The sequence below is a fragment of the Periplaneta americana genome, chromosome 3 (genome assembly GCF_040183065.1).
Source record: "Periplaneta americana isolate PAMFEO1 chromosome 3, P.americana_PAMFEO1_priV1, whole genome shotgun sequence".
Taxonomy (NCBI): domain Eukaryota; kingdom Metazoa; phylum Arthropoda; class Insecta; order Blattodea; family Blattidae; genus Periplaneta; species Periplaneta americana.
In genome coordinates, this window is record NC_091119.1 from 161,423,288 (window position 1) to 161,448,683 (window position 25,396).

At 36.6% G+C, this 25,396-nt stretch overlaps 1 protein-coding gene across 4 annotated transcripts in view; it reads left to right on the plus strand.

Annotated features, from left to right (window-relative positions):
* The window catches only part of tho2 (THO complex subunit 2-like protein), a 135,189-nt gene that overhangs the window by 63,090 nt on the left and 46,703 nt on the right, over positions 1–25,396 (plus strand). The window lies entirely within an intron of this gene.

Sequence of the window (25,396 nt, forward strand, 5' to 3'; positions counted from 1 at the left end):
TGTGATTTTACATGTGATTGAGAAGAAGTATTACGAACCAGATTGTGAAGATGACGAGTATTGAATAAGGAGACATCGTTAATATTGTTATGGAAGAAGATATTTTTCAAGGAATAACACACCTGAAACAAGTCATATTTGCTCAATTGTATGTAGTTTTAAAGACTCTTAATGTTACTGTCTACGTGCTAATAGAACAGCTCACGGAGCTTAAAGAAATTTTATAGATGTAAATAATTTGTTTTATATTTAATTCACTTTATGTTGTTATGGTTCACTGTTCCTGAATCCTGTGGAGAAGACTCGCGAATGAAACATTTCTGTAAGTAATATGTAGAAGATATGAGAAATTTATGAAGATGTTTCTATATTGCATTTTCGTCATTTGGAGTGTGAAGATAGAGCTGCCAGAAGTTTTTAAAACATGAACCTCAAGAGTGGATTTCTACAAGGAATACAGTAATTTATATTGCAACATTTGCATTTAATAATCAAGTACAATGAAAAACAAGACTGGGTTTATGTTGGATGAAAGAAGATTGGAGGTCAACTGGACCAACTCAGCTGTTTTCTTGACTGCGGTGAGTGAGAAAGAAGTGATAGAAGAAATTGAGATCAAATTACAACTTGCTAGAAGAGTGGATCATAGGGAAAATTGAGATCAGATGACAACTTGCTAGAAGAGGGGATCATAAAGGAAATTGAGATCAGATGACAACTTCCTAGAAGAGTGGATCATCGCTCTGATATTGACAGCAAGATGCGACAGTCAGTGGAGACTTCGAGAGAGGACCTAAAGATCATTTGCTTCAATTCAGCATAACATTCCTAGGAAATAGTTATACGTTATGTTCACTTTATTTTGGAGTTGAATTTGCTGTCCCTTTCGCAATTTTTTAAAGAATAGTACAAAGCAAGAACAAGCAGAAGTGAATGGTTCACTGTCATGATTAGTCTTAAAGATTTGACTACAATAGAAGAAAACAGGCAGATGTGTTCCAGAGAGCAGCGTAAGAATTTATCCGTTACTCTTGTAATACGTTATATAAAGCATACTTATGTAGTAATTCTCATAGTACAAATTTAGAATATTATGTTCAGTTTTGTGTATGCCATGGAAAAAATATCTGATAGAACTGTATTGGATTGTGCCATAAAAGAAGTTTAGTGCCATCAGAAAAAGTGCTGGCCCACAGAAACAACATGCAGCTATTTTAAGTATGAACTTTGTCGAAGTTACATGAACTGTTATTTCCACCCCAATGTGAAGTGAAGTGAGAGAGAAAGAAGAAATGGTTGACAAAAGGAAGAGAAGACTTGTTGAAGACTCCTGCATTTGAGATGAGTAATGTGATGTCTACTAGCCACAGATAACCGAAGTTGGATAATTCCTCTGGTTAACACTTCTGTACTTATTCCCATGTCTTCCTGATGCTAATCACTTCAGATTACCCGTTAGCTGTTAAATTCCATTTCACTCGCCAGTGGGGAAGCAATCATCATTCTTCAGGAAACTAGAGCCCTCGTATGCTTATCCATGTGGAATAACAGATTTGGTCGTAATCTGTCAAGCAACCAAAGAATCGCTCAGTCAAATGAGGCACGGGAGTTTGTGTGCTGATCGACCCAGGCAGGATTTCCAGTTCTTCCATACTACATTCTTCTTAAACCAGTTGCACCTTCTTGAGAGGATGCTGACAGAACATGGTCTCCATTTGGTTAGTGGGGTCTCAAATTCATCGTGTGGTGAGTATATGATATTGCTTCACATCTTGTTTCCTTTGTTTATTTTATTTTTTATTTTTTTTTTTTTTATTTCTTTGTTTTCAGCATTCACACTTTTTTGGTTTTAAGGGCTTCCATATTTGTCTGATTATTCATTGATATTGCTGAATTGCTAAATATCTGCTTCACAAACATTATTGTATATGACTCTAGAACATGGTATTTTGTGCCTCCACTTTTTATTTGCTACATATGAGCAGCAATTATTTATAGCCACAACTGTTCATGGAAATTATTCCCATATTCTAATCACTGACTGTAGAGAACAATACCTATACATACTGTGTGAATGATATAATTATTCCACATTGCAATAAGTTGAATGTTGCATGCGTTTATGCTTTATATAGACCTTACTTCAGAATATAACTGCAGGAAGCAGGTGTGACCTCTTTTAGCATGACCAGAAATTGTTGTAGTACGTAATTGAATATGTGGTTATTGCAACGCTATACTGACTTCCAATTTTAAAAATTCCTTTATTTAATGCAGCAGTGTGTAGCCTATATGAACATCACAGCTATGCTTTTAACAATAATCTCACTAGAGGTTTTTATTTACCTAGGAAAAATCAAAACTTAAGTGGGATTTAATTGACTTTTACACGATTAGGAGAAAGTATATAAAGATTAGAAGAAATAATAAAGTACTCTAATACAATGAAATATTAATTATCTTACTAAAAATTTCATTTCACTAATGTTAGCTTCAGCAAAATGTTTGAACAGAGCCGCCATTTTCAGTTGACTATGCAGGGAAACAAATAACGATCACAAACCTTGTTTTATAGTACCGTAAAGAATTTTCAGTTTGAAACATTGGCAAACAAAGAAACAAATGCTAGGGAAGTGATAAAAACAAACAAATGTTAGAAAAGTGATAAAATTGTAGCGATAACAGCCATGATTGTTTGAAACACGCTCTTTCGTACCGTTTCATTGGTCAAAAGTAATATGACATAATAAAAGTGTAATAGTCAATGTAAATTCATTATGACGAGGGAATAGGAATACTAAATGAGGAAGAAAATTTTGGTGGATTATCCAGATAGGATTTGAATTGCACTTCAACCATTGTTGGTTTAAAACAAGGAAAAATAAAACTAGCCAACTTTTCAAAATTTGAATAGTAGAACCCCATTTATCTGAGCTCTGATTAACCAAGGTGCCATACTATCCAAGCCAAATCTGTAAGTATAAGACAAATTATTTTTTAATGCAGTACATACTTCTTAAAAGTTTTGCTGTGAATACCATTTACAGTGTTAAATGTTATACAAAGTAACAGTTTTTGTTACAGTGCAGTACCTTCTTTGATTTTAATTTAATTTTATTGTAACACTATAGGTAGACTACTGTAATAAAGTACAGTACTTTAAATTATTTACTGCAAAAATAAATGTAAAAGTGTTTTCCTCTATTTTCATATATGAGAATACTGTATATAATAATGTAACTTACATTTGTTAACAAAATTTTTGTCTTTACGGCTGTCTGTATTATCCAAGTTTTCAGTTATCCAAGATGGCCACAGTCCACATTACCTCAGATAATTGGGGTTCTACTGTATCTACTTTCGTCTTCAGATGAAAATGAAAATCAGGTTGAGAGGAAAGGCTATCCTACTCATTGGAATCTACGTGACTGAACAATGACTAACAGAAGGTGAAATATTATCTAAGACTACTATCTATGGCTCTTCGGTCCGGTTTTGGGCCATGGCCTCCCCAATTCTTCCTCTCCATTCTTCTCTATCCCTTGCTGCCACCTTCCAGTTCCGCAATCACAGCAAACTGTAGTATCTTCTTGAACCATATGCTCCCATCTGTTCCGTGGTCTTCCAACAGGTCTTTTTCCTCCATATTGCCCCTCTAAAGTTCTTCTTGGTATCCTTCACTTCTCCATCCTGACTATATGTTCTGCCCATTGCAATCTCCTGATCCGAATGAAAGTTGACAAAGCTATATCATTGTATAAGGTGTATAATTTATGATTATATCGGATTCTCCATTTTCCTTCCCTTACCACTGGTATTATCTAAGAACAAACAAGAAATAAGGCCACAATAATAATAAAAAAATAAGTAAAAGAGGCAGTCTTTCAGGTTGAGATTTTTGTTATCTTAGTGTCAGGGAAAGTATCGAGAGAAGGGGCTACAAAAGTAGTCATATGTTCATACTTTCAATTAGTCAAGTGGTGTCTAAGGCACTTGAAGCCCATTTGGTTAAGACCATACAGAAATGGATGCCAGGGCATGTAGGGATTCTTTGTAATGAGAGGCTGAGACAGTCGGTGGAACTCAGTTCGGTTACAGACACTTGAAGGCTCTCATAAGAGATTTTGATAAAAACAGATCAAATGATTTATAAACTGAGCAAAGAAAAACTGTCTTGGACAGTAGTTTCCTTACAGAACACTGTGCCCTCAAAGAGTACTGTACAAGATGGGTCACATGATAAACCCAGCTTGTGTTCGTTGTCTACAGGGAGCTGAGTCTGTAGCTTACCTGTTATTGACTGTAATGCTCTTTCTCATCAAAGAACTCTCGGCTTTGAAAATCACTTTCCAAATCTCGAGTTATCAATTGTTTGATTCAGTTCTTCAAGAACATTAATTACTGGACTGATGGGAAATGCGATAGATCTTTAAGGGCACAGTGCTAGAGCTGTCAGTTTCCTCCTTCATTTAAATTCATTTCAAGTAAAAGGTGAAATAGAACTGAAAACCTGTGTCGAGGTCGATAAAAGAAGAAAACATCCAGTATAGTGAATATAATCAGATGTTGAGAACTTTGTTTTTATTTTACTTCAGCTCCTGTGCTTCATTATATTCTCACATCCACCTCTATGCTTGAGTTCAGTTTTATTTTATAATTTTTTTCTTTCTTTTTTCTTTTATACTGTTGTGGTCTTCCAGTACACACAAGTTTCTTGTTCCCTTATAGTAGCTTACTTTCTGTTTTCAGCCATTGGCCATTCGTGTGGATCTAGTCATTTTGTAAGGATTCCAACAAGCAGGAAGTTTTTTTTCTCATTCTAATATTTTTCATCTGAAGACAGGCAAGATCCATCTTTCAAAATATTCTCAGTTCCCCCCGCCCTCCCACCAGCAGTGTTAAAATGTCCAATTCAAACCTTCTCTGAACTTTGGAAGGAGTTTGAATCTTTTTACATTTTTAGTGAAATATAGAATTCACGACATTCTGAATCTTAGAACTACTTTTATTTTCAATTAAAAAGTGGGTGGGGGGGGGGTAGAAGATATCGTACTCATTGGGTTTGTTACAGCTGATAATGAAGTGAACAGCCCAGCCCCAGTGAGAGTGATACTTATTTTCTCTTTATTTTACTTGAAGACAACAGTTATTTTCGTTAACCAATGCCTATTTTCGGCAGCAAGGCTCTCTATCACTGTATTGTCCAATATAAAGATTCTTTCTCACTGGAAGGTCTGAGAGAACAGTTTCTAGAAGTAACACTGTCGCTCTGCCAGTGGTCTGTCTAAAATGACTACCATCCTTGATGTAAGCAAATGCAAGCATTTACAATTAATAGTGATTGGTTGCTTGTCAAAGCTTAGCTGTCATTTCTCATATGTATGCAAGTAAATAGTTACACTAGAACTAATTTGAATTCTTACTATTTAAAATAATTTCTTTAAAAATAATTAAAGAAAGAAAGCTTGTACGTATCTGCCAAAGCATTTTCCCCGTGATAGCAAGGCAACATTTCTTATGATAAAACCAAGTATCCTCTCGTGCATGTGTGTGAGTGCATGTTTTTAGATGTGAAACATCTATGTTCGAAGTACAACAGAGAAAAAGTGTAACATTTTGACATGAAAAGTTTACTCTGACAATACCTGTTATTACCTGACAACAAGTATAAAATGAACTCCAAGCCTTGTAGTTTTTTACATGGTCCATCTTGCGCCATTCTCTATTTAATGTGCCTCGAGGTTTTCCACACAATATTCATTGAAATATTGAGTATATATGGATTATGTATATACATGAATATCAAATAACATACACAACGTACGTTAATTCAAGTATAGATGTTTCACGTAATAATTAGAATTTCCTTAAATCCCCCTGATAATTTTTTTTTTTTTTTGTATTAGATAAGACATAAGGAAATCTCATTGACTGGTGTACGCGAGTTTTTTTTCTCATCAGGGTTTATGCCACAAGACTTGTGTCGACTGTAGAGGATTATGTCATTTAGGCCTACACATTTATTTATCTTCGGAGAGTAAACTGGACAGATATACATATGACAACCAACGCAAGGAAACGGACAAATGAAATTACAGGAGAAATGAAATACACGAACATCCATCAGTCAAAATGCATTATCACTTGTAAAACCATTACATGCCTTAACTGAAAGGTGGGGAAAGAAATATTTATCAGTTGTTAGTGATTTCTTTAATGAGATTTCAAGAGTAATTTGATAATTTTCAGATAAACCTTTTGCCATTGATGCTGTTGATGTTGAATGTCATATTTTAGATGTTTCACAAGTGATCTGGTGACTGAAACAGTTGGTTTATGAATGGAGTAACCAAGATGGTACTACGTGCTTAGGTGCTTACTTTGGGGAGGCAAGACACCTTCTGCCCCTCAAATTATATCACCAGGGGCGTCACCCTCGCCTTACTGCTCTAAATAATTCGAAGAGAGATTCTTCATGTTAAAAAATAATTAATTTGAGAGATGAAGTAGAACATAAGCCAAAAATGATATTTCAAATCCATAGAGAGGGTCAGCTACTGTAGTGAACATGTTAGTGATGCAACTTACAGTGTCCCTCCCCTTTAGATTGGTGAATCCCCACATGACTCTACTTCTTTGTCTATGGTTCACATTTTTTCAGTTCAGTTTAACTCTATCAACTATAGTCATAGATATTACCAAGCAGAAATAATAATAATAATAATAATAGTAATAATACCAGGATTAACAGTTTAGTTAATAGTGTACTGTATATAACTATATTTTTGCCTAATATAATTTAAAATTCTGTTACTGTTTAACATTTTTTTTGTAAACTACTTAATTTGTTGCGAAATTTGAAAGTAGTCATTAACAAGTTTCAGTGATTTTTTTATGATCGTCTACAGGTGTGTGCTTGTTAAGTGATGAGCTTTTTTTCGTTTCAAGTGAACACAGATTTTCATCATTTATTTATTTAATTTTTAATTTATTTTACACAGTATTTGATAAAGAATGCAAGAAAACTATTATGTACAGTAAACCAATATTGAACATATTAAATACATTTAACAATACTGAACATAGTCCACTGCTGTGGAGTAATGGTTAGCATGTCTGACCATGAAACAAGTGAGCCCAGGTTCAAATCCCATTAGGACCAAGTTACCTGGTTGAGGTTTTCCCTCAACCCATTTCACTGGCATTATCACATTAGGTAGTGCATAAGGGTCGTAGTTTTCAACTGTCTTGGGTTAAGCAGTTTCTATGAGTCTTATGTGAAAAATCAGATAATGTTGTTTTCTGCAAAATATGTAAGGAAAGTTTTTAGAAACAACAATTAAAGTTTTCTCGGACTTTTGTGCAGAGTCCTGCCCCCTCTTCCCCCAGTATTCCATAGAAGTCTGCGCTTATAACTATGTGGGAATAACTTCGCCAATCATAAGGAAGTTATGTAGAAAAATAGTAAATTCTTTTGTTGGTGTTGACAGTGATGATAATTTTGTGTGGATTATAGTGCTGCTCCAGCTGGTGTTATTTTGTTAGTCATCAGCCCTGAAGTTTCAGAGTCTGCTGCATAGAGGAAAATGGGTTGCAGCTATAATATCGTTGTTACAAAGAAAACGAACTATATTTGCACTAATTTTGTTTAGATAGGCTTACAAGTATTATTAGCAACTGAAATTTTTCTTAGCTGGTATTGGAGGATTTGATGTTTGATCAGCGACTGTCGTTATTTTTTTTTCTTTTCTTTTAAGCTGGAACCGTAATGTACATTCACCTTGTTCTGTTTTTGTTTATGTGTTTGTTGCAGTTATATAATACTGGGTCCTTCGAAACGTCGTTAATTTTGTATTTCACTGATAGTGACAAAGATTTAAATACAAACTTACATACATTTGCGTAATCTCAGTATTCGCAAAGAGAAGATAATGCCAGAAATAAAGCTTTGATATGTACCTGTAGCTGTATTGCACTATAATATACTTAGTAGAATAGAGAAATGGTTGTGAAAAAATATGAAATACTTTTCTATTAGTTCGAAAGTAAAGTTAATGTCATCGCTGTTAAGGTTGCAAAGTTAATGAATTATTGGTAAAAAATGCATTGCTGGTATTTTTTTTATTTATTGTTGAACTTTACCACTGACGTTTCTATTACTTGTAAAAATAAACGACAGTTAGAAAGTGAGAAGGGAAATGTGACAAATCTTCAAAGCTCTTTCAATATTATAACTAGAGCCCAGAAGTTCAGGCATTTATTTTGGCTAAATAGGCAGGTAAATAGCCACTTAAAATCAGGAAATATGCAGTAAAATAATAAAAAATGGACATTTAAAATCTATGGAAATATACAGTAAAATCATTAAAATACAGGGTGTCCACATGGAACCTTTACAACTTCAGATGTAAATAACAAATTATTGCATGTTAATCAGAAATTGTCAAAGTCTTTGTTGGATTGTTGAAATGAATTTTTTGGTTGCAGGTGTGAATTTTGGTGAAATATGAAATCTGACTGTGAAGGAGATGTGGACACCTCAGGAGATGGCACAATCGAGACATGATCAGATATGTAGTGCAACATCACATCCAGACCAATGTAGAAGAGAACCTCCATCACGGCCAACAATATGGGAGTGGCACCAAAATTTTATAGAGACTGGCAGTGTACTGTGGGAAAAGGGCAGTGGGTGGCAAAGCACAAGTGTGGAGGACATTTAACATGTGCAAGATGCATTTGTCCCCGAAGGAATCCTTCCTCAGTATCAATTCTGGCCAGCATGTCGACAGAAAATGCTGTGCCATGTCGACAATTATCTAGCTGAAGAGCTTTCACTACTTGAACTTTGTATGTGTAGAGCCTCAGATTCATGTAAAGGACTCTGTGGGCAGTCGAATGTGGAAAGTTGAATTCCCTGGCGGCACTGCAAGTGAACTTTAGGACTTACTGATCATGTCTCAATAAACCAGGATACACATTGTGCCATATCCTGAGGTATCCACGTCTCCTTCATTGTCAGATTTCATATTTCATCAGAATTCACACTTGCAACCAAAAAAACGCATTTCAACAATCCAACAAAACTCCTATAAAAACTTCGACAGTTTCTGCTTAGCATGCAGAAAACCGCATCCAAATATCATGTCTCAATAATTTATTTACATCTGAAGTTGTAAAGGTTTCATGTGGACAACCTGTAGTAATTAAATATGGGTTATTTAATAAACCTGTGTATCACATTTCAGTATTTCTTGATTACATGCCACGAGATGTGTTTTCAAATTCTCAACTCTTACAGTCAGCCTCCTGTCAGAGAATGTTTTTCATCATGGAAAAAGACTGTTACTTCCACCGAAGTGACTGAGGAATGCTTAAAATATGATACTTTGGATGGACTCATATCGGTAACAATAGTGCAAACTAATGTGCCTATCCTGCTAATCGCTTTCAATTGCAATTCGATATGCCAGAGAATTTATTCTTGTTCCTTCTGTGCACTCTTTTCTTAGAATCTGTAGAAATTGAACCTTTCAGATGAGACAATCCAACTGCCTCAGAGTATGAAATACAATAGCAGTAACTCATCCCACCAACTCCCTTGAGCGACTGATCGGCTTAGGACTGGTTTGTACTTTGTAGGCATGCCACCACAAATAATTTAAATGTATTTATGTGGTGTGAGATTCTCAATAGAGATTTGCATTACGAAAATAATCTTTGAAAAATATTGGAGTGCAAGAGGTCAAATGACTTCGTCAAACACCTAGCATTAGAAAACAACAACATTACGAAAATATAATAATAATAATAATAATAATAATCCATGGCGCTACAGCCTGTGAAGGGCCTAAACCGACCAGCCGGCTGCTGGCCTCACGCCCACATACCGAAGCAGAGGTGGACGACCATCCAACCAGAATGGAGGTATCATGTGGTTAGCACAATGATCCCCCCAGCCGTTATAGCTGGTATTCGCAACCGGATTTCGCTACCTATCGTAGCTTGCCATGTACATCACGATGCTGGGTGGGCACCAGTCCCATACACTGGCCGAAATTTCATGAGAAAATTTCTTCCCCCATAAGGATTCGAACCAGCGCGCATTCCGTAACGCGAGTCCTAGGCGGAATGCCTTAGACCGCAACGCCACGGCACGGGACTACGAAAATATATCTCGTTTAATTTTTTGTAACAGGTACTTCATTTATAAAATAAAAAAAAAGTTTTCATTTGTGTATTTAATATATTCGAAATTCATACAATTTTTCCCTTGTACTGATTATTTAATATATATCAGTATATAATAACAGAAAATATCTACCAAATTAAAAACAAAATAAGATATTAAACCTTGAAATAGGCAAACAAAAAGATAAAATAAAAACTGGTCCTACCATCCTGAAATGTGCGACAGTATATTATTCTATATTAAATTCTTTCGTAAATCTACCCAATTAAAAAAAAAGGCATTTTGCCTAACTTCTGGCTCTAGTATAACCTATTGTAAGTTACAATAAATAGTTCCAGTAAGTTAAGATGAAGTCTATTGTCACCTGTTCTTGAACTTGAATTTATTTTACTTTGATATCATCATTAGTTGTGGATGCGTACATCTAACTTTATACATCATAGACTTGCCATTGAAGTTCAACACATCTTTAATAGACGAATATTACTCATAAGGTACACTTTTGTTTTAATCTGAAAAGCTTTATGACCGTGTTGAGCGAGCTTTCTACATTAAGAATTAATTTTTTTTTAATTTTGTGAATAAGTTATTTACATTATTTTGACAGCAGTAACCTCACTTTATTCTGAAGACCAAGGATCTGTAGCTACCTAATGAACATTGATTAGTTCCTACAAGAACATACTATAACAAAGAAACAAAAAAACAAAGAGGATACGTGATGCATATTATTTAACTGAATTTGTTCAAATGATTAACATGCACATTGTATGCATTTCTTGTTGTGTAAGAAAAAGAAGGCTGCTATCTCTAACACCACATTGCCTGAAAGTGGAATAGTCACTTTTTATTGCTTGGTTGACTTCGTATTAAGCAAAGTGAACTTTATTGCTACTGTTGACTAGGTAAGTTGCATGATTAACTTGATTCTCAATACCTTGCCACCAATTTTAGTGTTCGTATAGTGCATGGACAGGACTTAGTTATATTATGTTGCCAGAATGCATATACTGCATTGTTTGTTGTATCTGGAGTTAACCTGCTCCCACGGGAAAATCTGTGAAGATATTTGAAAAATAATAACATATATCTGCATATCAAAGTTCGACAGTTCCGTAAGTATAGTTTGTTTCGTATGTTGTATACTTTTTCTTTGATCTCTTTGCAGTTGTATTTAAGGAAGAAATGTTGTTGCAGTTGCATTATTTTTCTTCTAATATAATGCTTTGTTTTCAAATAATGAATGGCCGTTAATTTATCTTTGAAAACAGAAGTTTTTTTGCTGAATATGATTATGAAATATGAACCTCTCAGTAAGTCTATTGTTGCATAAACGCTTGCATGCTTATCGATATTATCCTCTACTAAAATATTCATCTCATTTTTTCAGTCTGTTGATTGATAGTAATAATGTTACACTCGGTGATTTTAGACATTTTTTATTTACTTATATAAAAAGCAACATGATGGTGTAGGGGGAATTTTGTATTTAATGCTATTGCTGTTTAATGTCCAGTACCATGCTGATTCCATGGTATGGGGAAGTTCCACCATGCGACCGTTCAGTGTAGATCAAACAAAAGCCCGAAATATGGTCTGAGGTTTTCATACCTCTAGTAGGGTTCCCTATCAAATGAAGTGATTGATTCTCTTGAGTTCCTTTTAAACAGTTTTGTCTGTGTGTGTAATGTTTGGTGAAAGTCGGAGAGATGGAGTCTTTACTTATGTTGTTGCTAACACAGCAGGTCACAATATTTCAATTTTTAATAGCAAATCAGAGAAGACATTTTACCTATACACACTGATTTGTTTTGTTCTACAGTGTTGAAAACGTAATATTGTCGAGTAAATCGTGTGCAAGTTAATTTTTAGTAAATAACTAAAGTTCTAGTAATTTGTTGGATTGATATTAACATATAATGTAAAAATCAAGTCTTTTTCTGTGATAATTATGCCTTTAGATGACGATATTTGTTGTCTGAAAATGTGGGTCTATTCATTGTAATCATTTGTTAAAAAAAAAACTTCAGATAATGGATGGGAATAGACAGAGGTACTGACGTGCCCTATTAAACATTGCTACTACTATCTAGGGCCTAGATAAAGTAATAAGAATACTCTTTATGTGACGCTGTATATGTTGAGTAGTAATTAATTCAAAGAAAGTGATACATACTTATTCTCGCTACATTTCAATTGCTTTATCACATTATAAATTATATTACCATTTATAGTTTCCTCCTTTGAATTATTATTCAGTGAAATTATTTAGTATGCACCCAAATAAGGTAACTTCCGTTTTGTAGATTTTATATCACTTTATATAATCCCAATTAAGGCATTTGACTTAATTTATAAATTGTATGATTTAAGTATATATATATATATATATATATATATATATATATATATATATAAAGTAAATCCATGGCGCTACAGCCCTGAAGGGCCAAGACTGATAAGCCAGTTGCTGGCCTCATGTCCACATGCCGAAGCAGAGGTGGACATTCATCCAACCAGTATGGAGGTATCATGTGGTTATCACAATGATTCCCTCAGCCGTTATAGCTGGTTTGCGAAACCAGATTTTCGCTATCTATCATAGCTCCCCAAGTGCATCACGATGCTGGGTGGGCACCGGTCTCATACACTGGCCGAAATTTCATGAGAAAATTTCTTCCCCCATGGGGACTCGAACCAGCGTGCATTCCGTAACGCGAGTCCTAAGCAGGATGCTTTAGACCACGAAGTCACAGGCAGGACTATATATCTGTGTGTGTGCGTGCGTGCAAAGAGGAAGTCAGAAAAAATGAAAGATTGGAGAATGCTGGGTTTGCAGTGAAAGACCTGTCTTTGGGCAGAACACTGAATGAAATGAGGTAAATGTGGGAATTCAAAATGGAGCAGTAGAACAAGTGAACAACTGAAAGTACTTGGAATGTACTATAAGCAGTAACATGAGCTGCTGCCAGTAAGTCAAAAGGAGGATAGCAATGACAAAGGAAGCTTTTAATAGAAAAAGGAGCATTTCTTGCAGACCTTTGGAAAAAGAACTATGGAAAATACAAGTCAAGTGCTGTATGTGGCATTGTATGGGGAAGAAACATAAGAGAAAAGTGAAGATAAATGACTGGAAGCATTTGAAATGTGCATATGGAGAAGAATGGAGAGTGTGAAATGGAAAAACACAAGGCCACAGTCTTTTGGGACAATGATGAAATCATCCTCATTGACTGGCTCGAACCAGAACCACCATTAACAGCACAGCATGTGTGGCGACTCTTTGGAGCTTGTGCCATGCAATTCAAAAGAAACGGCCAGGAAAATGGGCGAAAAGTATGCTCCTGCAACATGACAACACTCGTCCCTACATGAGTCAGGCAACCATGACTGCCATTGCTGAATGCGGTTTCAAGTGCTGCCACACCCACCACATTCCCCTGACTTGGCTCCTTTTGATTACCATCTATTTGGGGCTTTGAAGAAACCTCTGTGTGGACTTCATTTCGACGACTTCCAGGAACTGGAAGCAGCTGTCCTGACATGGGTGCAAGAAACTCCGAAAACATGGTTCCAGGAGGGCCACATCGGTGGCACAAGTGTGTACAGCTTAATGGAGACTATGTTGAGAAAGTGGATGTACTGTTAGTGACTGGTAAATCCGACCCTAGGACTTGAAGAAGTTAGGGTTGGAAATTGCTCCCCACCCACCACAAGCTTCAGTAGCGAGAGTTTGTCAGTCAGTTTATGGTTGTCAGGTGATCGGGTCCTCAGTCTTGCCTTCCTGCCTGCCTGTGTGTTGTACGTGTTGAAAACATTTTGTCTGGTGATCTTCGCTTTCGCGTTCTGTAATATATTACTAGCTCTTTAGTTTAGTTTTTGTTATAACAATTTAGTTTAGTTAGTGTGTTCTTCTTTATAATTGTTTCAAGTTTTTAGTAATAATAAGTGTTTAATAGGTTACAAGATCCGTGTGTATAAAGAAGAATGTTGCCACCAAGAAAGAATAAAACTATACATTCTGAGGGACGTGAGTTTATATGCACAGTGATTGAGAAATACGACTTGGAGTCCAAAAGTAAGGAATTGGCTATTCCTCTTCAGCAGGCTACCAAACGGGCTGCATTCTACACCGGAGTGGGACTCACAACTATTAAGAAAATAAGAAAAGAAAGGAACGAGATGTGTCCCGACGACCCTCTTTCTACACCAGGAAAAACGAGAATTCGACCTCAACACAATCGCATGGTTGTGGACGATTTTGATAGATGTGTGATAAAGAACACCATTAATGAATTTTATGTTCGCGAGAAAAAAGTTCCGACTGTACCCAAGCTTCTACCCATAATAAGAAACAAAATCACTTTCCCTTGGGGTAGCAGATCTTTAAATAGATTATTGAAGGCATGGGCTACAAATGGAAGAAGTGCCAGTCAAAAAGAAAAATTCTTCTTGAAAGGGCTGATATTGTCAGTTGGCGGCACAAATATCTTACCACAATAAAACATTTTCGTGAAGCCAGACGCAATATTGTCTACATGGACGAAAGTTGGGTTGACAGCAAACTAACATTTTCTAAGTGCTGGCAAAGTGATGACGAATTTGGTATCCAAGCCAACAGCAGTTCTGGAAACAGACTGATTGTAGTGAATGCTGGAAGTGTAAATGGGTGGATTCCTGATGCACAACTCGTTTATAAAGCCCGGCACTGTGTCTGGAGATTATCACGGATTGAGTAGCTTGAAAGGAAAGGCATTCAAGTCGATCCAAAGTTGCATAAAGTAGACTTATGAAATTGTGAATGCTCACAAACCAACTGAAAAAATTTTCAGGATTGACGGGAAATTGGCAGACTACCATCACACAGTGCTTCGCCTCCCACCCTATATGTGCGAGTTAAATGCAGTGGAGTTGGCTTGGGCTAAGATGAAAAGAACAGTGCGGGAAAACAATGTACGTGGAGATGTGTCACTTTCAGCACTTCGCAAATTAACCAATAAAGCAATAACATCCATCACAAAGAAAGACTGGAAGGTTACTGCAGTCATGTATTGAGAGTAAAAGCAGGATATTGGGAAAAACATCGGTCAGTTTCTGAAATAACAGACACCATTATCATAAACTTAGGCGAAGACGGTAGCAGTGACAGTGACAATGACAGCAAGAGTGATGGTTCTGAATCTAATTCAGGAAATGAATCTGAAGATGAACTGGCAACACCATTATGATTCACCGGTGAGTAAAATGTTTTCTTTATCAATAGTAGCAGTAGCAGGGCAGTCTATTCTCTACCCTCTACCTCTATTTGTCACGTGTTTGTTGACAGCGTGCGGACTGTTAGAAGTGGAGTGGGTGAAATTCGTTACAGGGCCGGATTTACCAATCACTAACAATATCTGCCAAGGCATAGAGGTTCTGAGTGAGTGTAAAAAAATAAAGTATAATTCAATATGGAACACCCCTCATACAAGGAGAGTGGAAGGTTAAGGCATGATTTTCCTTTCTTAGCCATCATTCAAAGTTAAGCAGTTTAGGTATGTTCACTATCTGTCTGTGCGCACTGAAAACTTGCAATAGTGAATATGTTCCCTGCATTCTCTATAATACCTCCCCTTCTACCTTCCCCTTTGCTGTGTTTTGCGAGCTGTATTTTATATGACGTAATCTTTGCCGGCCATATATAATTAATTTCCAAGAAATAGTCTGCCCAGGCATCCTGGGTTGCCAAAAACACAGAATAATACACATATAAGAATAATAACGATTACAGTAAATAGATTAGTCAAATTGAAATGTGAAATTAGAGCTTAAATTTAAGAATTATAAATTTGTACATATATTGTAACAATCACACACTAACGGATTGGGGGGGGGGGGGAAATTATGATATTCCGTATAAATGATTTTTCAGAATTGCCACAGACCCTTCAATGCTAGAAGTAATTATTTTTGGAATGATATCATGGATTCCAAATGTTTTGATAGTGTTTACAGTTGATCATGGGATGGTGCCCCTAGCTCCGATCATTAAACCATGTACTTCCCAGGTGCCTTCCATATGATATTTTTCACTAAAATACGGAATAGTAGGCTCATAAATATGTTGTTTCTCTTTGTTGACCTCAGATGGTTGGGTCTGACTCATCTCAAATCTAACAGTTGGGTCCAGGGTGTATCAGGAGGAAAGGGTAATACATTGAGGGATGATAATATTGACGATTCTAAAGGAAATGCGTTGTATAAACGTAGGTCTTATTGTCAATGGTTTCTGAGAAACAACTATTTGAAAATAATATGTATGAGCCTTCTCTTCTTCTTCTTCTTCTTCTTCTTCTTCTTCTTCTTGTTCCACTTCCACTCAGTTGCTCATATTGATGCTGACGCAACCAAAACGACATTAGGTTGTACTAGTACCTTTGTCATGTTGGCCACTTGCATGTGCGCATGTGTTACCAGAATACTTAAAGGATGTTGCTTTGGAACAGTGGCTTGTATATACTTTCAACAAGATGGGACCTCTGCACATTCCAGCTGGCCAGTAATCCAATATCTCAGTGAAACCTGGGCATTGGATTTGTCGTGGTGGTGTCATCTTGGCCACCAAGTTCAAATTGATCTTGCACAATTAGATTATTGCTTGTTTGTGGGGTTGGTTGAAGGGTAAAGTCTACAAACAAAGTGGAAAGAAGGGAGTAATTGCAGTCCGTGTTTTAAATGTTTGTGACCACATTAAGGAATATCCGAACCAGCTCAAATTAGCACCACAGCATTTGGCTACCACAAGCTGCAAAGTGCATTGAGGTTGATGGTGGCATTTTTAACACCTGCATTGTTCTTGTTCCTCATAATTTCCATTGGCTTTCTCAAAACTGTTGAGAACGAGACATATGCTTATACTCAGTGCTGAAACGCAGTTCCAGTAAAAATAATATTGGGGTTTCACAGTTCCAGTATAAATAATACAGTAAAGACTGGTAAAGCACACTTTAGGGATTTCTGAAATAGCCAAGCTCCAGCAAAAAAAGAAAACTTTCGACTATAGCACTGCTTGTACTATAATGTTTTTCCTTTACAATCGCCCATAATGTCCTCCATCAACATTATGACTTTTTCCTCCTTAATCACCCTGTATTTATATAACATGATTTCAACTAAATGCTGAAGTCCTAGAAGTGTTATTGCTTTCCTTTGCATATAAATTAATATTTCCATACTTCGTAATGATTAACACACTCGTGAGTATACTTGCATTTTTTATGTCTGACTAATCTCACTATTTCGGTTTTCATCCGAGCAGCAAGGCTTTCTTCTGAACCCAGCTTCCTGCCTGACCTCCCCTCGCTTGCAGACCAACATCATGCCATTCCGAATAAACTATATGTACATATTGTCATTTAAGGCGATATTAAGATTGGTTGTAGTAAGCATGGAAAAGGATTGGAAAATATTGTGCAAAGAATGTATAGGATATTGTAAGTTTCTTTACTGAACAACAATGTAATTTTATTATCTCAACAATAGGATTTGCTCTCCACACAGTAAGACAGCGTTCGTTATTGCACTCCACAAACGACAGTGACAATTTACTTGGACTATTACAAACAACAATGAACTGTTAATCTTAACTAATATTCACAAAGCACTATTTACAACACAGAACTGTCAGTTCTCAGTTCACAGCTCGTTTGTCTTGGCTAGTTCTTCTAGCTCAGTCACTCGCGTTCACAGAATCTCGAACCCCAGACCTTCAGAGACGATCCGCTGCACTTCGAACTCAGGTCCCCCAACTGCGGTCCACTGCACTCGAACTCTGGGCTTCAGGCTCCACAGTTACGGACACAACTCAAGTCACACTCTGGTCTCGAAGCTGGCTTCACTGCTACACAAGACTGTCTGGCTTGCTCTCCACTGACTTTAACAACACTGCCTTACTGACTGACTGACTGACTGACATTCACTAAACCTTTTATAACCAAACTATAGTTTCTCGAGAGTTCGCGAAAGATTCCACTCTCGAATAATCTGGATTTCCACTTCAATGGACTTCTGGACGAATCGGGAGGGTCCGTCCCCCCCTCCCTTCACTCCGCACATAGCAGTTGCGCGCGCAACCTCCCCTCGCCTCTCCAAGCTGCGCGCCGTCCCCCAGTGCTCCGTGGAGCCCGTGTCGACTCACGCGCGACCTGCTCTCTTGCGGGAAGTGTGTTCGAGTCTCGAGGTGGCTGTCACAATATGAATGAGAATTGAAGAGTAGATGTGATTGATAATGGGTTATCATGCTAGGTATATAGTATACTTCAATGAATTCGTCATAAATTTAGCATTTATTATTATTTTTATCCACACTGACGACACTGCAAGATTACTTCATTTCTTCTAAAAAATGTTCTCTATTATATTGATCCTTATGATTTTCTCTTGGTGCCTATGTGTGTGAAAGGTGCAAATAGCCATAGTTGCTGATGTGCCCTTTTTAAACTCCATTATCTATCTATACTGAACATGTGTTCATGACAAAACCTAAAAAATATAAGGTATGTTTTGTGGAGTTATAGTGGAGATAATTAGAGCAAAATATTTATTTAGAAAACATCACTGATTGAGTGAATGAGATTGTTGTGGCTGGAAGCGAAGATTGAGTGAACAAGATTGTTGTGTCTGGGAATTGAACAGAAAAATGCATGCATACACAGCATTTGATAAGTTTGCTTTCACAACTGATTCTTGTATTTTTATTGAGTTGAGAGATTGTAATTTATTGGAATTGACTATTTTATGACATTCTATAATGCCTGACAAAGCTTTTAAGTGTACGGGTCCTTTCCCTTCCAAAACAGAGCAAATATGTGGTAAAATGCCTCAGGAATAACTACTCTGTTTTAATAACCTAACGTCATTACTTGACACCTGCAATATTTGGAAATAAATAGATGAAAAAAATATCTTGATGAAGGAAATGTTTGAATCCTAAATATAAGTCTCTATTTAAAAAGTAATGAAAACTTTGTTACTGTAAGTGACATCTAATACAGTGTTTCGAAATTGTCTTAGATCATCATCAATAGCAGTAGCATAATCACTTACTGGTGATATGACCGATTAATTTTATTGTAAGATGTTGATTACGAATTATGAAACTCATTATTGCAACTGAGTATTAATTACTTTGTGACATTAATTACACATAAAGTTTTTGAAAGTATTTGCAAAATAAGAGACGAAATAAAGAGATGCTGATCACAGCAGGTTAATTTTTGACGTGGATAGATCTGTACTAGGTTAACCAGAAAGTTAACCAATACATTTTCAGACGAGTTTTGTCACGTCTATAATTTCTGAACTACATGATATATTCCAATGAAGTAAATGGCGATTGACAGAGGATAAACGTATCCAACATGACTTAAGAGTTGGAGCAGATGACATGATGTAGCATTATGTAGGAGGGGGAAGTTGAGGCACGAATTGTAGCTTGCGTGACAGCAAGGAATGTAACTGGAGAATGCGAAGCGATAGAATGTTCGCAGTAGTGTCAAACGATTTGTAACAAATCCGATTATCTCATTTTAGCAGTGATCAACAGTCGACAAATTAAATTGGAAGAATTCGCAAGTGAAGTTAAGTGAAGCGAGAAAACTCAGTGTCAAAGCATATGCAGCGCAAATGGGAGTGGGTGTATAAGAAACAGGTAGTAAATGATAAGACACAGTGGTTACTATAGCAATTGACATGTTTACTCTCAATACACAAGATGGTTACTCCCAGGAGTCCCATCACAGCAAAGATGCATCAGGTTTCCAGGATATCTGGAAAGAAGAGATGTTGATTGTCACTGCTGACGTGTATCTTAACAACAATTCTGTCAGCAACGTATTTATGCATAAAATTTGCGGCTGTCTCTCCGTATACAGCCTACTCCGATTTTTTTTTGGTCTTATTTAGCTTGGTTGGAATGCAGAAGCATACTGTTAGTTGTCTGAATATGTTTCAAAATCCTAGAAACTTCGCTGTGCTATAAAAACTATGGAGAGGCTTACATTGTTTCCTGAGTGTTGAGGTTAGTGGAGTGGATAAATGATTTTACATTCAGCTGACTTCTCTCTATGTGAAATACATTAAAAGAAAGTTATGGAGTGTTGGGATAACTGCCTCTAGAGCAGCGGTGGCGAAAATGTAATCGTGTGCCGAGCCACTATGTAACCTGCAATGTGCATAACACCTATGAAGGGAGGCGGACACCTGAAGGGGAAGTGAAGCAAGTGTCTGACTTATTAATGGATTTTCATTTTCCTTACGTCAAGCACTTAAATATAATTTTATACAGTACAAGGCTACAAACTAATGTTTAGTACATGTAACGAAGAAAGAAATGAACAATATCACAACCTAAAATTAACTGTCTTCAGAATGTGTCTGCGACAAAGTTTCAAAATCAGGAATTATGTCACTTACTGCCAGTCATAGTTGATCACGAAGGTATTTGTCTGTCAGTCGTGATCTAAATTTGGTTTTTACTATTTTAATTGTTGAAAATAATTTTTCACAAACGTAAGTTGTAGCGAACATGGCTTCAACAGAGCAAGCGAAAGAATGAAGCTTCAGATATTTATTTTTTGGCAAAGATTTGAAAGTTCAACATTTGTCAAGTCCTTACACCTAGCTTTCATTTGACATCACATAGTAAATCAGTGAGTTCAAATTGAAGAGCTAACTGCATTATTCGTACATCTGCTGAAAAAGGGTCGACGTACAGTGATGATGATGATAACAACAACAATAACACTTAACCTTTTAATGTTTCATCAGTAACATGTAGTATAATGCCGTTTTATGTTATACAACCGTTTTCCTCGTAATACTTGTGAACAAATCATACCTTTAATATTCTCATCATATTGACAGCAAAAAAATGCGTCTTCCCATCCTACTTGGAACTTTCGTACATGGTTTCGAGAGAAACATATGCCACTCGCAGGTCAGAGACAAATACAAATGGAACGGAGTTTGACTCCAGTGAGTGAGAGGGTGGGGGTTGGCGGAGGTTAGAAGCAAGCGAAATGCACTGCGAGCCACAATGTCTTGCGAGTCACGTTCTCGCCACAGCTGCTCTAGAGTCTATACACCAGATTTCAGTGCTGTAATCTGTACTTTCATCTACAGGATGATTCAGGAGGAATAGTAAATATTTTAGGGGGTTGTAGTATGGACTATTCTGAATAATAAAGTCCATATAAACATATGTCCATGTGTTCAGAGGATGTGGAGTTACAGTTGTTTGAATGTTACATATAATTTAAGCCTTAAAAATGATATGAAGTAATGAGAAATGATTACGTACTGCTGACTACTTACAAAGTAATAGCATGTGTTGCTTTTCGTCTGAAAGGAGCATTGTTCATAATAGGTGTAGAGAAACAGCTGTTTGTAGTTAGCCTGTACAGGTCCGATGTGCACACGTGTCTGAAACAGATGACAAGCACTTAACTCTCTTAACATGTTGAAATGTATTGGTACTATTTAAATAAGCAATAAATGACGTAATGTTGAAGATATTTGTCTTGCCTTCATGCCATCTGTCATGCTGGTTATGCATAACATTGAAACAGCTGTATCCCTATACCCATTGGAAATTGGACATTTATGTTTATATGAACTGTTTTACCCAGAATAGTCCATACTTACTACCACACCATACAATATATACTGTTCTTCCTGAATCACCCTGTATACGGGGTGGACCATTTAAGTTGATACTGTACAATATCTCCAAAACTAAGCGTTGTAGAAATGTCTTGAATAAAAGTTGCTTGATATTATGGAGAAAGTAAATGCCATTTGTCGTGTTTTATTTGGAGGACGTTGTAATGGTTATTTTAGGGTCAATTTAATTTTTTTAAATAGGAACCTACATTTTTTATGTTGTTTTCTCATTCCTCATAAAAAACTAAACAACTTTTGTATGAAGCACTTTGCGATTGTTCTTACACCAACGTAAATAACGACAAAAATTATGAATGGCTGTGTACGAAGAGCACAATGAATGGTTGGACCCATTCGAAACAGTCCAGCATCACAGTAGGCGAGGAGGCAATGAGACATTGTGTCCGTTGTTTTGTAACCATTTGTGGACCATTTAAGTTGATACTGTCCAATATCTCCAAAACTAAGCATTGTAGAAAGAAATGTCTTGAATAAAAGATGCTTGATATTATGGAGAAAAGTAAATACCATTTGTCGTGTTTTATTTGGAGAATGTTTGGATGGTCATTTGAGGGTCAAGGTACGTTTTTTAAATGGGAACCAATATTTTTTATTTTGTTTTCTTATTCCTCATCACAAAATAAACAGATTTTGTAAAACCATTTTGTAGTACATGGTTCTTTCACTGGTGTAAGAACAATCGTAAAGTGCTTCATACAAAAATTGTTTAGTTTTTTATGAGGAATGAGAAAACAACATAAAAAATGTAGGTTCCTATTTAAAAAAATTAAATTGACCCTAAAATAACAATCACAACATCCTCCTAATAAAACACGACAAATGGCATTTACTTTCCCCCCATAATATTAAGCAACTTTTATTCAAGACATTGCAACTATTTCCCGGAAATGTGCCAGTGCAGAAAATGTAATATATATGTTTGAAAGTATGTTACATTAACTTCTTAATGTTGTCACTGGATGAAGTATGAGAAGACGGGTCTGGACGTGATCACGCTCCCTGTGTCAGTCATCTGATGACAGCAGTGGTAATGGAAGTAACGAAAGTTGAACAGCGTTTGTACATTAAGATAGACATTCTCCACAGCTGCAGTGCACGTGAATGTCATGCAGACCTACTGGAAGCTTTGGGCAATCATATTATATCCTATCTTACAGTGGCAAGGTGGGTAGATGCTATTAAACAGGGAAGAGATTCAATTGCCGACCTATCTTGCAGTGGACATTGTGTCAGCTCACAAAGATGAATCAGTGGCTGTGCTTAATAGAACACAGGCACTGGACTGTGATGGAATTAGCTCAGCATACAAGTATTTCTGCATCGTCAGTAGACCGAATTCTACACAGGACTTTTATGTGTAGAAGATTGCTGCCAAGTGGGTGCCACATCACTTAACTGAGGCACAGAAGTGGACATGATATGAGACATGTCTTGTCAATCTGAAAATATTTTACTTTGAAGGAAATGGCATGCGTCATTGCATTGATGAAACATGGATACGAGCATACGAACCGAATTGAAGCAACAGTTCAATGAATGGCAGCATCCTGGATCACCACAGACACACAAGATACGACAAAATCCCTCACCCACAAAGCTGATGATCATTTTGGCATATGACAGTCAAGGTGTTTCAGTGTGTCATCCAGTTCATGAGGGATGAACTGTAAATGCTTAGTATTCTGCATCATTTTTGCAGTACAATATTTGCTGTGCAGTACGAGAGAAATGTCCAGAACTATTGGGCAGCATTATAATCTTACATGACAATGTTAAACCTCATACAGTAGACAAGTTAGACACTGTTTATAGCGGTGGGGATAGGAGATCTTGCCACACCCACCATTTTCTCCCAATCTTATTCCTAAAGTGAAGAAGTCATTGCGTGGGAAATGCTTTGGCGACACACAAGACATCATAACTGCAATTCGATGTGAGGTAACACACAGTGAATCTCATGCATCCAATGGTACTTTCTGTCTTTCCATCAATGACAGTGAACGTGAGACCCACGGTCAATCAGCCGCAAAGCACAATACAAGACAACATGTCAGCCGAGTTAACGCCGCGGTCTGCACTGCATGTAACACTAAGAGCCAACAGCGTCCAGCTCCTTAGCTGACTACTCCCCCTGGCACTATAAATAATGAGCAAGTTATCCCCCTAATTATCTGTTAACCCTGAAGACGAGGGAGATGAACATCCTCGAAACGTTGGTGGATCACCAACTTATGACCTAGGTGGAAGCTCGAGAACGTTTTGAGTTATTTAGTCTGTATCTGCGTTTTTATTTTTTCAATTATCGGAGAGGACGTTCACTTTCCTTGAAATATAACACAAAAAGAAAATTCCTGTTGCATCAAGTGTTAATTATTATGTTTATGCAATTAATTAATTTAGTCTCATCACCTGCTTCAGTAGAAAGAACAAGAATCTAATTTGACAAATACAAATAATTACTCATAATAATTAATAATTTGTATGTATGAATTTTTCAATCCAAAATATTCTTAAGACATCTAATAGCAAAACAGTCCTCAATGAGTGTGTTACAAAGATCGATAGGAGAGGATCAACTAAGATCATGACCAGTATCAAATACGAAACCAAGAAATTTAGTCATTAAGGAAAATTTAAGATTAAAGTTACAATATTTAAATACTAGATCTGAAAAATTAACATTATTACTGAAAAATAAACATGAAGTTTCGTCTACATTATGAATAATAATATTAGAATGACACCATTCTTTAAATCATCAAATACTTACTTACTTACAAATGGCTTTTAAGGAACCCGAAGGTTCATTGCCGCCCTCACATAAGCCCGCCAGCGGTCCCTATCCTGTGCAAGATTAATCCAGTCTCTATCATCATACCCCACCTCCCTCAAATCCATTTTAATATTATCCTCCCATCTACGTCTCGGCCTCCCTAAAGGTCTTTTTCCCTCCGGTCTCCCAACCATCACTCTATATGCATTTCTGGATTTGCCCATACGTGCTACATGCCCTGCCCATCTCAAACGTCTCGATTTTATGTTCCTAATTATGTCAGGTGAAGAATACAATGCGTGCAGTTCTGTGTTGTGTAACTTTCTCCATTCTCCTGTAACTTCATCCCGCTTAGCCCCAAATATTTTCCTTAGCACCTTATTCTCAAACACCCTGAACCTATGTTCCTCTCTCAGAGTGAGAGTCCAAGTTTCACAACCATACAGAAGAACCGGTAATATAACTGTTTTATAAATTCTAACTTTCAGATTAAATCATCAAATAGCATTACAAATTTTATTTTGTAACCTATCAATGATATTGCGGCAAGTGGCAACAGGTATTTCAGCATACATAGTTAAATCAACATTCAAATGACGTTCAAGGTCACTAATATGTAAAATAAAGTATAAAGGGCCCTTAGAGACACCTAAATCTAAACAGTGTTTGTTAGAAAGACAGTTCTTAATTTTAACAAAGGATGTTCTAGA